At 40.6% G+C, this 11,432-nt stretch overlaps 2 pseudogenes; both read right to left on the reverse strand.

Annotated features, from left to right (window-relative positions):
* Positions 1-5,908: 5,908 nt before the first annotated feature.
* LOC148350771 (U2 spliceosomal RNA) lies at positions 5,909-6,042 on the reverse strand (annotated as a pseudogene).
* Positions 6,043-6,525: 483 nt separating this feature from the next.
* On the reverse strand, positions 6,526-6,615 carry LOC148350772 (U2 spliceosomal RNA; annotated as a pseudogene).
* Positions 6,616-11,432: the final 4,817 nt, after the last annotated feature.

Here is an 11,432-nt window from a genome sequence, read left to right on the forward strand (position 1 = left end):
TTCAATATAAATTAGTGGAATTAGTGTTATTTTGTATTAAAGAGTAGTTATGTTACACCAGTCCCCTAGTAGACAGCTGTTGGGCTCGGTGAACATAAGTTTGACATGCCTGCGCTACACAATACAGCTACATCTAGTGGTCAAAAATAAGTGTCCCTTAAAAATGTTTTTCTTTTCACATGTATTATTTTTTTCTTTAAAAAAGAGTCAATTTAAATGCAAGGACTCTTTTGTGTTGCCCTGTGACTGGTTGGCAACCAGTTCAGGGTATCCCCTGCCCACTGCCCGAGGACAGATGGGCTCCAGCATCCCCGCGACCCTACTGCGGATTAGCGGTGCAGACAAAGTATGGATGGATGGACCAATGGACTTTTTTGTGTTGTAAAGGATTTATGTTGATTTTCCTCGGGTGTTGGCGACCGTGTGACACCAATGCCTGCGTTGGCTAGCAAAACATGCGGTCCCCCACCCCAAAACACACAAACGCACGCACACACTTGAACACATACCTCACAATTAAAGCACAGCTTGGATGTTGCGTGGCGTCTGAGAAGGTGTTAGCGCCTTGTCTGCATGCTTCCTCACCCCCTGCCGGAGAGCTCAATTCAAGGCCAGAAGGTGTCAGACGCCCAGGAGTGGACCGAGTGGAACCCCTGCCGGAGAACCAGGAGAAAAAGGAGAAATAATGATGCGAGGTGCACTCCAAGCGTGTGAGTGTGTGCGCTCGCCGTACAAGTGTTGTCTTGTTTATGTTTTGTTTGGACGCTGTTGATTGTGCCCTGGAAACCTCGATGGCGTTTGATGAGTGTGACCTTGCAGAGGCGTTAACTAGATTCTTCGCGCCCAAATATCGTGTTCTGCACCACTTCCATTCTTGGAGGAATTGGACCATCAGAAGAGACTGACGCGTCCAAACATTGCCTTTTTGCTTAAACGTGAAATGATGCCAGGCCATGATCGGGAAAACTTAATTTATGGGCCCCGTTGGGAAGGAAAAAAAATTGAGTGACTAATTTTCCGTTTTTGTCAGACGAGAGAGTCTTGGATCCGATACCACAGCATTACAGTGCATGACAAAATATAGAATGTAGAACTGAAGTGTCAAAGTAAATTTCACCGAGGGCATATCAATAGAATGGCTGTTTTTAATAATGGACACCTGCAAAGGAGACTGCATAGTAGGGCTGCACGATTTTGTGAAAAAAACTAATTGCAATTATTCAGACCAGTATTGCAAATTCAATGTGATTTTTTATTTTTTTTAAAAGTGCATTTTCTTTGATTTTTTTTTTTTTTGTGATATGTTTTAAACTTAAGGAAACAGCGCCCTCTTCTAGGGAGCTTTGAAAGGGTTGTTCCTGCACACACGAGGCTCACTATAGGTCGGTGGTGCTCTGCTTGGAAACTTTGCCGGTTAATCGTACTGTTCTTTTGCTTGGGATACCAGTTAGTTATGTTGACTGTTATGCGTTGTTTATATCATTATCACAATTAGACAATCAAGTTGTCATCCTTGGTTTTCCATATCTTTTAGGGCAAATCTCATTTTGTAACCAAGGAGATTTGATGAAAACAAAGGGCTTAGAAAAGATTAGAGTTTATCATTAGAATGTTGGGTCCTCCGCTGTTCTCCTTGCAAGTTCAAAATCCATCAATGTATTCTCTTTTTATTTTGAGTCTCTACCAAACTATAAACTGATCAGTAGTTTTTGCTTTAAGGACTCTTGAGTAATTAGTTTATAGACACTCAACCATTTTTATCTCTTGGGGACCACATAAAATGATGTGGCGGGCCAAATTTGGCGCTGAACCATGAATTTGACATTTGTGATGTAGACCTATCCATTTTTTCCTCATACACATTTACGAGTAAATATACAAGCAGACATCTCCGTACATGGAATATTTAAGTTTATATTTATGTATAAATGAATTCTATCAAATTGGTTTTGAAAGAAACACTGAGAACTAAAGCCAATTAATATATTATGTTCCTTTCTTTAAATATTGGACAATGTACATTTAAAAGCTCCTTATGTATTATGATTAAAAAAACAATGAAAAATGCTTGATGTAAAACACATTTGCATATGGGACCACATGAAGGGACACTGGGGACAAGAGCGGCATCCAAATAACCTCTTTCTGAGGACTATGGAGAAAGAAATCTCGAGAGAAAAATTGCTTGAATTAAAATAATGAGTCTAGCAGAAATGCTGTTTGATTTGTTACCTGTAATGTACTTGATTAATCTACATTGGTACTTGTGCAGATAGCTTAGCTTTATATAGGAAGAGTATTCAGCTAATAAAAATACGTTATACACCCCTGATCTTGGCTATGCTCTACAAAACAGAAAGCAATTTGATTTGATAGTATATGCAATGTGTCTCATTCAGAGGTGGGTAGAGTAGCCATACTTTTACTAAGTAAAAGTACTGTTACTTCCGAATATTATTGCACAAGTAGTCATCCAAATACTTACGGTACTTGAGTAAAAGTAAAAAGGTACTTGGTGAAAAAAAGTACTAAGTAACTGTAGCAACGTCATATTTATTGATTTTTTTTAAACAACCAATCAGATCATCAAAAAATGATGAAGTCCACCAAATCAACAAAAAAATACATTTGATTTAAAAGTGGATTAAAATACTCAACATAAATTAAAGTGCTTTAATAAACAATAAAATAGAAATAGTCTAAATCAAATAAATAAATTAAGCCAAGTAGCACATTTAAAGCCAAAATACTTATCTTAACAGACTCTGCAAGCAGAACAACAAGCAAGCCCAAGAACCCGAACAAAGGAGACTTTGCATAGTGTAGCTGGTGTTTTTAACTCTTTTTAAGGAGAACGTGCTTTTGATGTGAGGCCAGGGGTGCTTCACCTCTTCTGAGTTTTCATAGTCGGTATTGCCAAGCGACATTTTCCATCTGAAGTAGAATATGGTCACGTGACGAGGCTGCTACGTTTGATTGGTTAAACATGGTAGAGCCTGTCGGAGTTCTGTTTCAAAATAAATGCGCCTTAGCTGAGACGGACAGACGCGTACTTACGTGAAGGGGATTTATCAACTAACGAAGTAATGACTTCAATGCCTAATGTATTGGAGTAAAAGTACCGTTTATTTCTTCACAAATTACTCAAGTAAAAGTAAATGTATAGGGATTTGAAAATACTCCTAGAAGTACAAAATTTTCCAAAACTTGCTCAAGTAAATGTAACGGAGTAAAGATACTGTGCTCCGTTACTACCCACCTCTGGTCTCATTCGAACTTGACAATAAGACCAACTAGTTTTTCATCTGTGTTGGTGCTACATCCCCGTTCCTTTCTTCGTTTCTCTACTTCTTCACGTCCGGAATACAATTTTTTTTAGCCAGCTTTGCTGCCACTTCCTTCCCAACCCAACTACTGAATCATGGCCTGATTTAGTTCTAATTCTGTCCGCTGTTCTAGTGCCTTACCTCTCGACTGCTGTTTTTGCCCTGGTTTGGTGCCACTCCTATCTCTTCACCTGGTCTTTGCCCTAACATCTGATTTTCGGCCTGTTTTCAGAATTATGTAACTCCTCTTACGCTTTGTACATCCACAATAGCTATTTTTTAAGCTGGTGTTGGTTTCTCTTCTGTTTTTTCTGCAAAATCTTATTTTTGGCCTGTTTTTTTGCCACTTCGTGTTGGACATTCTCACCTCCTAAAAATTGGTTTCTGGCTTGTTTTTCTTTCCACTTCGCCTCTTCTTACCCTAGCTCGGCGGTCGAAAACCTTTTTTTTATTCAAAGAGCTATGAATTCAAAATATTGAGATTTTTTTTCAGTGACAGCCACCCTAAATATTTTAAGAGAAAATCAAACAAAGTTGCAAAACCTTATGTCCAGAAAAGGGGTAATTCTTCAGTGCATTTTATTTCACTGTGCGACAGTTAAAGAAAAACAATAATGATGCCTGTGTCTCTTATCAACAAATATCCGACTTACAATTTTGTCTCCCTATTGTCTGTCGATGACAACATCCATTGCAGTGAATCACCTCATGTGCGGCACCTTATCAAGTTTTCTTGCTAAGGTTTTTCTTGCCCTCATGTAGGTTTTAGATCAGAGGTTTGCTTAATAGTAGTCTGCAGTCCGTACAGCCCTTTGAGACTTTTTGTGATTTAGTCAAGTCAGGTTTATTTGTATAGCCCTTAATCACAGAGTCTCAAAGGGCTGCACAGACCACAGGTTATTGCTAACCACAGACTATTATGGGTTAATCACAAAAAGCCTCAAAGAGATGTACAAATAAACAAGACTTGACTTGACCTGATTTGTGGGTGCATATGTCAAAATACCCTGGGTATGTTGTAAATATTAAATAAAGTATTTTCAAACCTTTCACTTCGCCACTGTTATACAGAAAATCTTGACAAAAACATTGGCAACTTTTTTCTCAAAGAAATGGCTCCTGACGTCACCATCGTGTTTTGTATTCATACTTGTATGATCGCCATTGTACGTATTACTCAGCTATTTACACAGAAAGAAACAGTCACAAAGGTGAGTACACCCCTCACATTTCTGCAGAGATTTCCTCATAATGTTTAATTGAAAGAAGAAACATCGCTTTGACACGATGAAAAGTAGTCTGTGTAAAGCTTACATAGCAGTGTAAATTTATTTTTCAGTGTAACGGCTGTCTTCTAGGGGCCTGGTGTAGCATAACTACCATAAATTCCGGACTATAGAGCGCACCTGATTATAAGCCGCACCCACCACATTTTAAGAGGAAAACCGATTTTGTACTTACACAAGCCGCACCTGTATATAAGCCGCACGCGCCCACTTTACATAAATGTAACACAAACACAAAATTAATCCAGACCCGAATTTAAGTCCCGCGATTGTAACTGAATTTCCTTCATTAAAGTACACCGTCCAAAAATCACAGCTGGCAAAATGAACGGAAAATGATACTGGTACTTAAGGTTTGATGCAGACCTGCAGAGTCCGGGTCCTGTTGAAAGTAATCCAAGGAAAAAAGTGTATATTTTCAAAGGTAAGGGTGGGAAAAATATATATCCACTATTGTCCACCGTGTCCACAAACACTCACCTTTACTGGTCCCCACTTCCTGCCAGCCCGCGTTTGTTACACCCCTTCTTTTTAATTCGCCCATCCAAAACATATCAGAATAAGTGTCCAAAATAAATACAAATAAATACATAACAAAAATATACAGTTGCAAATAGATATCATACATGGTTACACATATTTACAAAGAAAGACGGTACACCGAGAGAGTTTTCAAAGCTTTAATAATAATAATATAACTTTCATCTGGGCAGTTAATGGTAGCAACACGCTAGCAACACGCTCGCAACACAGTAAACAGGTCTGTTAAACAAACATACCGTACTTGTAAAAATCACGGTAAACCGTCCTCATCTTCCTCCTTTGAACTAAAGCCATCAAAGTCATCTTCCTCAGTGTCAGAAAGAAACAGTGTCATATAGACGTCGTCCCACGCTCCCGCAGCCTCACTCGCGCTGTCACTGTCGCTTGTATGCCCTCCTCTTGGACACGCAGCAGAGCGACTTTTCGGAACCGTTGGTGATGGTGGATTTTTTTATGCTGCCCCACGCTTTCAGGTTTTACTGGCAGACTTGCCTTTCGCAGACTTGCCTTTCGCATGCGGCCAGTTTTAGTGAAAAGATTTCTCGCCGCTAGTCAAGCCAAGAAGTTGCAGTCTTCTTCGGTGCATATGGGGTTTTGGGGTTTTTAAGGGTTATTGTTCTATCTTCGTTATTCATTATCCATTATCCGTTATCGGTCAGTTCATAATACGCTACAAAGCCTAGGAGCCGGGACACTTACTCTCAGCCAAAAGGCCAAGCTAAGGTCCTAGCCCTAAAGCCTTGCTGCGATCATTGCGAATGCACCGTTCCCGGAGGTACTGCAATACCGGGCCGATGCGTGGAGTGGACAGAGCAAGCTCTTATTCCATCTCCGAAATGCAAAAATCAAAGATCATGGCAAGAGGTACGGCCAAAAGGCCAAGCTAGCCCATCACATGCCAACATATTTAGTTTCTCATATATTCCACCGGTCTAAATCCTACATTTTGTACTCGATCGCCGCTGGCAGCCGTTAGAAAAATTACATAAATTCGCCGCATCACTGAATAAGCCGCAGGGTTGAACGTTTGGGGAAAAAGTAGCGGCTTATAGTCCGGAATTTACGGTACTCCTTAATACAAAATAACACTCATTCCACTCATTTATATTGAAACATTTCAGTAGAGTCGCGCTGAGCTGTCACTTTGCGATTACCATAGTCGACGGGCATTATGGGAAATTGAGTCTTTGGTCCAAGTGGGGTTTTGGGGTTTTTAAGGGTTATTGATCTATCTTCGTTATTCATTATCCATTATCCGTTATCGGTCAGTTCATAATACGCTACAAAGCGTAGGAGCCGGGACACTTACTCTCAGCCAAAAGGCCAAGCTAAGGTCCTAGCCCTAAAGCCTTGCTGCGATCATTGCGAATGCACCGTTCCCGGAGGTACTGCAATACCGGGCCGATGTGTGGAGTGGACAGAGCAAGCTCATATTCCATCTCCGAAATGCAAAAATCAAAGGCCAAGCTAACGAGCAAGCTCTTATGAAATACACAGTCCAAAAACAAGTCCAAGCAGTCTACAACCATTCATTACGAGACCTTCAGCCCCACAAAAAATGATGTGAAAGGCCACATTTGGCCCCTCAGGCCATGAGTCTGACTTATGTGGCGTAGTGCAACAGAAAATAAGTGCTACAAAGCACGAGGAAGATTACAAACTATAGAGTAGAAGTAAGTTAATGGCATAAAAAGTGTGCCTTAGCTGAACAGCTGTTTTTGTTACGGAGGCTCACGATTAAACTATGATTCTGCCATCTTTGGGCAGTGGGCAGGGTACACCCTGAACTGGTTGCCAGCCAGTCGCAGGGCACACAGAGACAGACAACTCACTCGCTCATTCACACCTAGGGACAATTTCGACCAGCCAATCAAACTGACATGTTAGTTTTTAGAATGTGTGAGGAAACCGCAGTGCCCAGAGGAAACCCACGCAAGCACGGGGAGAACATGCAAACTCCGCACAGGAAGGTTAGATCTCATGACCTCAGAACTATGCCGCACAGGCGCTAACCACTGTGCCGCCGTGCTGCCCAGGTGAGTATGTGAAAGAAAAAAGAATGATCCAGCCACGCTGTATTTAATCACACAGAGTTTAAAATGTAGGAAAAAAGTACAGGAATTAACAGTACATAACTAGGATTCCTCTCACTTTCCAAACATCAGCACAATTCCGACACACATATGAATTAGGGACTTTACATTAGAACGATAAAACTGCCGCTTCTCCATTGTCTCTCTTTGCTTTATGTCACGCGATAGAATGCAAACAGCGTATGCATTGATATCATCTGACAAGCGTCACCCAACCAGCAACCGATAAAGTTTGCTCGTCCTTCCATTCGCGGCTCTACCAGGTTTCCCTTTTCAAGGCGCTTGCAATCTCCATTTTTTTGCTTTTAAAAGAAATGCAAGCTCCTACTTTGCTCACAGACACACATTCAGTGCACACTGAGGGTATTGATCAGGGTTACTTTTAACAGACTGCTGTGAGGTCCATTAACCTGCACTGATGACAAAGCATTAAGAGACTGATGTGTCTCTGGGGGGCTAGCGGGGGTCTTTTGTGGCCAACATAATGACTCATCATGAGTGACGTCTCCAAATGATGTTTGCTACTTTTAACGTTACCTCCTTTGTTGCCGTCGCTCGGCCCCTTTCACGTCACTTTGACGGTGTTCAACGTTGTAATTGACACTCGTTTCCCGTAACCACAGCAACTGCCCTCCCCTATACGCCCACCCACCCAATCAACTCAAAGTAGCAAGCAGAAAATCAACAATTATTGTGTTTAATGCCAATGACCCCGTTGCACAAAACTCAAGGACAGCTTATCTTGTCTTTACACTCCTGTTATGTTTGTTTCCTTGACAACCAAGCTCTTCCAGTTGTTCTTTCCCACCCCTGTCCCCTATCGCCACACCCTTTTTAAGAGAAGAAAAAAGTAATCCTTCAAAATCAAAAATAAACTGTACGGGCAAAGCTCTTTTTAGCATTTTGAAAGGAGCTTACTTATTCACCAAAACTGACGACTTGACATATCTAAGATTCTTTTAAAATAGCTGCCACTTATTCCCTGGTGAAAATATAATAAAGTTACTTATATGTACAGTGCAATAATGCGATTGGGCCGAATCGGGTTTTCCACATTGACATTCCAATGTTCTCAAATATCTTTAAAAAAATGCTACACAAAGTAAGATCTAAAAATCCAGAATAATATAAAAATAAATCAAATCACTCAGTAATAAATGAATCCATTATTTATGTGGGCTGCAATTACATTAAACTTAAAGAGACAGTGTGTATTATTTGACCACCAGATGTAGTGGAATCTTAAACAATTGCTGCAAAGCACAAGGAAAAATAAAAATTACGGAGATTTAAAGTAACCTCATTTTTCTTCTGGCCAGCGTTTTGGAGGCTTTTTTGGGGGTACCTGTGGCAGCAAGATAACAGATAATTATGTCAACTTCCTCTAGGTGAAGATTATGAGATTTAAAAAAGTAAAACAAACTCCTTACATACGAGATTTTAAAAACATGCATGCTTATATTGTAATTCATGTATTTTTCTTATTTTTAAAAACAATATTTTCATTTTTATTTTATTTTTACCACTAGGAGGCACTTAATGCCTTCTTTTTTAGTGAAGGTGTGTGTGTGTGTGTGTCCGGTGTTTGTGTGTGTGTGTGTGTGTGTGTGTGTGTGTGTGTGTGTGTGTGTGTGTGTGTGTGTGTGTGTGTGTGTGTGTGTGTGTGTGTGTGTGTGTGTGTGTGTGTGTGTGTGTGTGTGTGTGTGTGTGTAGGGTCTCAAACTATCATCCCACGGGCCAAGAGTTTGAGACCCCTAGGCCTAAAGGTTCCTTCAACAGGGCACTATCAAATGTGTATTGAAGCAAGGATCACATATCAATGGACATTTATCATGGACCATGCAAAAAATTAAGGTAGCGTAGTAAATTGTAATGGGTAGAACTTCCTGTAACTGAAAATGTGAGCTACATATTACTGTCATTTTTACCGAACACCTATACGGGGTGAGTGAAAGATTCTCCTAATTCCCTTATATTAAATGTCGCAGTTATATAAATATGAACCAGAAGACTGCATATTCTTTTTTTACCTATTTATTGAATTCCATAAAGATTAAATACACAGCTGTGGAGCCTTCTTAAGCACAACGTGGAAAAAGTCTGTCTTATCTAAGATAGTGCCTAGTCTTGTACTGTTTTGGCCGCCCACCCACACAGGGGGTGAGGGGGCGACACAATGCCTTTAATGTCCCTATGTGAAACTAAATGGTGGTAACTGGTTCAAATTGGATAATGTGCTTTTAGATAGGAAGATGCAAATAGAGGGAAGGTCACAGCAATGTAGAGAGTCAGCTCAAGTCTTCTATCTCATCTCTGAGAGGACTAATCTAACAATAGATCCGTCTCGAAAATATTTACACACGTATAGACGCTCCCCTACTTATGACCATTTGACTTACGTAAAACGGTAGATACAAAAAAAATCAGGATGTCGAAATATATCCAGACATTGCTGTGGGTTAGATTTTGTAGCTTTTTCTGAGTACAGGACATTACTGTAGTGCTTCTTTCCGCCACTACCGGCGTATGGTGCTGTAAGAGGTCACCCAGCATCCACCACGGAAGAAGAAATCCGGCTTCTTCTTCCTAGTTCGTTTGTAAACAAACAGTACCACGTGTACTGAATCTCCAGGGCGCTCAGAACTTTGACGTTTTTATTTTTTAATCTCTCGTGCATCCATTCAATATGGTTTGTGTAAAGTGTGAAGAAGAGGCAAGCTGTTTCTTTTAAAATGAAATTGAAAAAAGTAAGCTTGATGCGGTTAAGAAAATGATCAAAGCGCTTTTTTTCGACCACTTTTTACCATGGAGGAGGACCTCTTGAAGCACATCTTCCAAAAGTAAGTTAACCTCAACTTCATTTTTCTTTCTAGAGTATATTATTTTATGAAATGTTAATTTTCTAGTACAAAACAATACAACTTACTTATACAAGCCATACTTATATAAACCTTGAAAATACAAATTATAGCACTGAAGCAACTTACGAACAAATTCATTCTCGTTCGAAAGTAGGGCAGCATCTATATAGTCATAGCCACAAAGATATTTGCAATTCACTCGAGATCTAAAAATGATATATCTTGATAAATGCAGAAGCAAATTTAAAAATCGCATCGGTAAATCGCAGATATATATGTGGCTCTGCAAAATACATGATTCACAATGGATTTCTCCTTTGAATGGTACTGGAGAAATTGGAAAATTGGCTTTGAAAGTCTTTAAAAAGTACTTGAATCTAGCCATGAAAAGGTGTACAAACCCAGGTCCGCCCTTATAGTCTGCAAAATATGCTAACCTTTGGACAGCATTAAATAGTTTAAAACAAAATGAACACCCGTCTCGTTAAACTTTGCACCTCTTAAAGACATTATTAAAGAGGCGTTGATATCACGTACGACACAGGAAAAAAAAAAACAAAGAAAAGCGAAGGCCCTTGTCAAACTGAGCTGCAAGTTCTCTTTTGTCTGCAAAGTGTGAAAAGTGGCACACAGAGTCCTCGAGGGAGGCTGGCGCACACTCAGTCATCCCTTCGCTCTCCGTTAGCAGCCTCCCCCAAACAGACTTCCTCCCTCCATAATTACCACTTATTAATTTTAAATGAGAGCCCTAACACGTTGCGCGGTATTAATACGGCCTGTTAATTCACGGGGGTAATTTATGGGGCGTGGGTGGGGATGATGGAGCGAGCCTCGTCCATCATGTCTTTACAAAGACCAGGGAGGACGTCGCCTGCGGCCACACGTGAGGAGGTATCGCCCCGGGTTCCTGAACTGAGGACTTCCGAGGTCCGACGTGAATTGAAATACAATTTTCCACGCCTTTTGGGAGAATTGCATGTTGTTTGGGACAACGGGCGACAATATTTTCGGTACCATGGACTGGTCCGCGGCACAGTTCTGAACTCATAGGTTCAAATCCAGCTACCAGGTTTCCTGTGCGGTGTTTGCATGTTTTTCCCACTTGCATGGATTTCCTCCGGGCGCTTCGGTTTCCTCCCATTCACAAAAATTGGTGACTCCAAGTTGCCCTTAGGTATGAGTGAGCAAGTGAATGGTTGCATCTCCCTGGGTGCCCTACAACTGGCTGCGAACCAGTTCAGGGTGTCCTCCAGCACCCCTGCCGGGATAAGTGGTGCAGATAATGGATAGATAGAAGGTTATCTAATATAAGTTGAATAAAAC

This window comes from Urocampus carinirostris, chromosome 16 (genome assembly GCF_059441175.1).
Source record: "Urocampus carinirostris isolate Australia breed hairy pipefish chromosome 16, RoL_Ucar_1.0, whole genome shotgun sequence".
Taxonomy (NCBI): domain Eukaryota; kingdom Metazoa; phylum Chordata; class Actinopteri; order Syngnathiformes; family Syngnathidae; genus Urocampus; species Urocampus carinirostris.